The sequence below is a fragment of the Ictalurus furcatus genome, chromosome 29 (genome assembly GCF_023375685.1).
Source record: "Ictalurus furcatus strain D&B chromosome 29, Billie_1.0, whole genome shotgun sequence".
Lineage (NCBI taxonomy): Eukaryota > Metazoa > Chordata > Actinopteri > Siluriformes > Ictaluridae > Ictalurus > Ictalurus furcatus.
In genome coordinates, this window is record NC_071283.1 from 14,316,698 (window position 1) to 14,321,565 (window position 4,868).

Consider the following 4,868-nt stretch of genomic DNA (forward strand, 5'->3'; position numbering starts at 1 on the left):
CATTGTGCTCCTCCGCAATCATTTTTGCATTCTCTCTCGATCGTTTTGTATGCCCCTGCGACAGTTTTGCGCTCTCGTACATTAATTTTTGAGTTCACTCAAGTTTTGCGTTTTCGCGATAATATTTGCGTTCTCTCGCTATAATGTTACCGTTCTCTCGCGAAAATGTTAGCGTTCTCTCGCGACAATGTTAGCGTTCTCTCGCGAAAATGTTAGCGTTCTCTCGTGACAACGTTAGCGTTCCCTCGCGAAAACGTTAGCGTTCCCTCGCGACAATGTTAGCGTTCTCTTGCGACAATGTTAGCGTTCTCTCGCGACAATGTTAGCGTTCCCTCGCGACAATGTTAGTGTTCTCTCGCGAAATGTTAGCGTTCCCTCGCGAAAATGTTAACGTTCCCTCGCGAAAATGTTAGCGTTCTCTCGCGACAATGTTAGCGTTCCCTCGCGACAACGTTAGCGTTCCCTCGCGACAACGTTAGTGTTCTCTCGCGAAATGTTAGCGTTCCCTCGCGAAAATGTTAACGTTCCCTCGCGAAAATGTTAGCGTTCTCTCGCGACAATGTTAGCGTTCCCTCGCGACAACGTTAGCGTTCTCTCGCGACAATGTTAGCGTTCTCTCGCGACAATGTTAGTGTTCTCTCGCGACAATGTTAGCGTTCTCTCGCGACAATGTTAGCGTTCCCTCGCAAAAATGTTAGCGTTCCCTCGCAAAAATGTTAGCGTTCTCTCGTAACAATGTTTGCGTTCTCTCGTAACAATGTGAGCGTTCTCCTGCAATAATGTTTGCTTTCCCTCTTAACAATGTGAGCGTTCTCTCGAATTAATGTTACCGTTCTCTCCCGATTTTTTCGTGCTCTCTTGCAAAAGTTCTAACTCGAGAACTACTACTATTAAATAGTACTAAATCCTCAACTAAAGCAGCTCAGCCATCAGAGCATGCTGTCTACTCTAGACACGCACTAATTCTTCCTCCTTGTATAAGGTGCAATTACTTTTGTCCTAACGGAATGCAGTCTTATTCGGCTTAATTGATGACATTTTTGCGATCGCGTTATTTCAAGTCATTCCTATGAATTAGAATAGACTCTCTGAGCTATTCATTGTTTAAACAAATCAATAACAAGAACACCTGGACAACGACACACACCCGTCAGTCACGTGTTCCAATATTTCTGATCATTTGAAAAATGGGTGGGCTCAAACGAGTTGTTTGACACGCCTAGGTTTCTGAAGCGGGAAGTTCCGTTACAGATGAAAACGTTATTTGTCCAGAAGATTTGTCCCGCGTGTACGAAATGTTCACCTCTTTCTGTTTCTCCTGCGATGCTGTATGACAGTCCTTCTCCTGAAAATACCGGAATTTTCCCATACTCATAACCGATGTTGTGCTCCGTGTCATCGGGCGCTCACCGACTGTTGTAAACAAAAAAGATTTTGATTGTTATCCTTTGTGTTTTCATCTAAGCTTTGCTTTGCCGAGTGGTTAATTGCAGCATTCAGCGAGTCATCTCGCCTTTTATTTTTGGTGCACTGTTGACACGAGGCTCGTGTAAAGTGGTACGCTAATCGGTTACTTAGAAACCGTATGCTTTTATTCTCGCAGTAACAACAGCAAGGACGCAGAAATGCAGGAACACACACACGGATGATCCTTACACCAAACCGCGTCGTGCATAGTCATCGGTTCCACGAGTAGGAAATTCTTCCTAATACCGTTGATACTGCTATATTACTTTGAAGCGTTTTTTGATGCGCACGTGTGTAAATGCCACGTGGTCCCCAAAGCAGGCAGGTACCTTTCATTCAGCACCATTTACACAACCAGAGAAAGTCTTCCTGCTAATTAAGTTACAGTAAGGACGAGTAAAGAGGAGATTTAGTCATTTATTTATTTATTTATTAATACTTCTAAGCCTCTTATGTAATTATAATCGCTGACACGAGCAGGTGGTGTGTATAATCACAGACCCTGGAGAGAAAGTGTGTTGACACAAAAAGGGGTCATATGCTTGGATAATAATTTGTGTGAAAGTTATGAAGGTTAAGGTTGATGTGTGTGTGTGTGGGTGTGTGTGTGTGTGTGGGGGGGGGGGGGGCGTTCATATAAGTGAAATTGTTCTGTGACTGAGATCGAAACAAATCATCTTCGCGTATTTAAACGAATACACACTTTATTCGTGTGCATATGTAATGTTCTTTTTAACCCCCGCCCCCTCCTCCGCCACTAAATTGTATTTTTTCCATTCGTAAAATGCCACCCACTACGTCTACTAACTCCGTCCTATCACATGACGCATCCCCCCATGCTGCGTCACACGGCGGAGTAACGCGCTCGGATCGGAGTACGCCGCTCTCTACCCTCTTCCACATACTCGTGTCACTGTGATGGACCGGGGACACGGTGTACTCCCCTCCCACTCAGACAACACAATTTTGCTCCCTTGGCCTCCTGGATGATAGAGCGAACGCTTTTCTTGGAGGGAGCACAAACACGCCAATCCTCTCGTCAATGGTGCTTGACGCTAACGTAGAGCATCCAGCCCGTTTGTTTACAAGGGTTTGGCAAAAGAAGAACGCATCGAAATCGTTCTCATGGCAGACGTCCACGAACATCCGCTGACGAAGGAACGGCCGACGTGGTGCTGTGAACACAGTCCTCTGTGTATGTAGACTTTTGGGACACCCTGTATATACTGGCTTATTTATGCCACTAGAGCCAAGAGACTCGTAAACAAAGCTCTAAAACACTGTTTGATTAGTCAGTCATTAAAAGAACACTTTACGGTCAGGTTACTATCGAAGGCAGAAGCTTGTGGCTAGAGATGTCGATTTGATCCTGAAAAAGAGAGAGAAATTATCCCTTGGTTATATTTATGTCGACCAGCACAGCCATATTACCCGTCCATCAATGTCAATGATGTCTGAAGGCACATATTCCGAGGTGTTAGGACTGAAAAATAGAAAAAAGGGCAGGCTGACCGACTTAGAGGCAGTGACGTAGAGCCTCTTTTGATGAGTTGTTGGAAACCATTAAACCTTCCTCTGCCTGCTCTACATCACCGCTCACAATAGTCAGAAGAGGCTCATCTTTCCTGCAAACCCCAAACCCCCGCCCCCCACCCCCACCCCCTAAAACAAGCGAGGAGTCACATTAAAGCATCGAGGTCTGCAAAAACATGCAGCATATTCACCTGCTTTCACCTGCGTTACATCATAACCACAGGGTTAGCTCCGAGATTTAAAGACAAAAACGTTAAACAGTATGTGCAGGATGATCATTTTTGTAAACGTGTGTGTGTGTGTGTGTGTGTGTATAATTTCAAGCTTGGATCTGTATTTGACATGAGCCTAGTCGAGGGTGGAAGTCTATTTAGGAACACAGAGATACTTCTCAGGGTTAAGTAGTCTTACACAATTACTCACGTGGAGCAGAGAGAGCCTGCTTCCCACACCCAAACGCACACCCACACCCACTCACACACACACGCACACACACACCAAGGCTTATCAGTGGTTTATGAGAGATTATGGAACACCGACTGTTCATAAATGTTTCATGCGTGAACATTTGAAAGCTGTCTATCATTTTATATGATTTGTTTTGTTTCCATTCATCTATTCATTTTCTGTAGCACAGGGTCGCCGGGAGCCTGGAGGATATCCCAGGGGACTCTGGGCACAAGGTAGGGGACACCTTGGACGGGGTGCCAGCCCACAATCATACACACTACAGACAATTTGGAAATGCCAATTACCCTACATCACTTTGGTTATCTGCAAATTCAACACTCAAAACAGAGACCCTCAACGCGTATCGCTCTGCTCAGAGATGTAGAGAGGTTTTTGGTGAATACGGCAGAAAAAAAAAAAAAATCGGATATGAAGTGTCATATCCAATTTTTCCTCTCTCTTATAATCTCAGGCCCCAAATCACCTGAACAGTGCAGCTTAAAATAGGAGACGGATCTCTGCAGTGGATATATAGAGGATGACTGGCAGGAGGCTGTTGAATGCCTGAGGTCTACTTTCATATGTAACAGATGAAGGGAGACTCGATATAACAGTCCGTACAGGATTTCACTGAGGTGTTTTTTTCTTTTCTGTGTGAATGTTGAAGCCAAAAATGCTTGATTTTTTAATTTTTTTCTTCAGAATTTGCGATGCCGTTTGCACAGATTTGTTTTTTTTTGGTGCTTTTTTTTTTTGCTTGCAGAAAACTACTAGAATTGGAGAAATTGCGATCAAACGAAATGGTGTCTTTCACGGTGATGTTTGTTGGTAAACGAGACCTTTCAGCTGGACTCACGTTGGACGCACGTGAATTGAAGAGAGCTTTGGTTGAACGTGACGCGTCTCGGCCCGGATGAAAAATTTTGAAAAACGCCTCCAAACATTGCGAAATCCTCTAGGGACTGATTTAAGATATAATACAGATTACATATAACCCCGGTCATAATGAACAAAATCGATCCCACTATTTCACCTTTGTGTGTGAAATACCATACCGACTTAGGGACCGACTTTCAGTACTTTTGGGAGTGCAGGTACATATCCAGATTTGTGAAAATTTTTTTAGTGGTAAAAGTGAAAATATAAAAAAGTCCAGGCACCTCTCTGTTGGGTCTCCCATCAAAAACTCAAATACAAACGCTGAATTTAACCTCGTTAGGTCTCAAATTGCTGGACAAACTACTACTACTACTACTACTTCTGGCTGGGAAATGAATTATTAACAAGTGGATGAAGGATACTCTCCCTTCTGTAACTCTGTGGTACAAGGAGATTTTCGCTGAGCTTCTTGATGAGAGAAGGGCTTCTGTGCTCAAAGGCAGTGATCAATACGGAGCCCATTCATAGATTCCCTACAT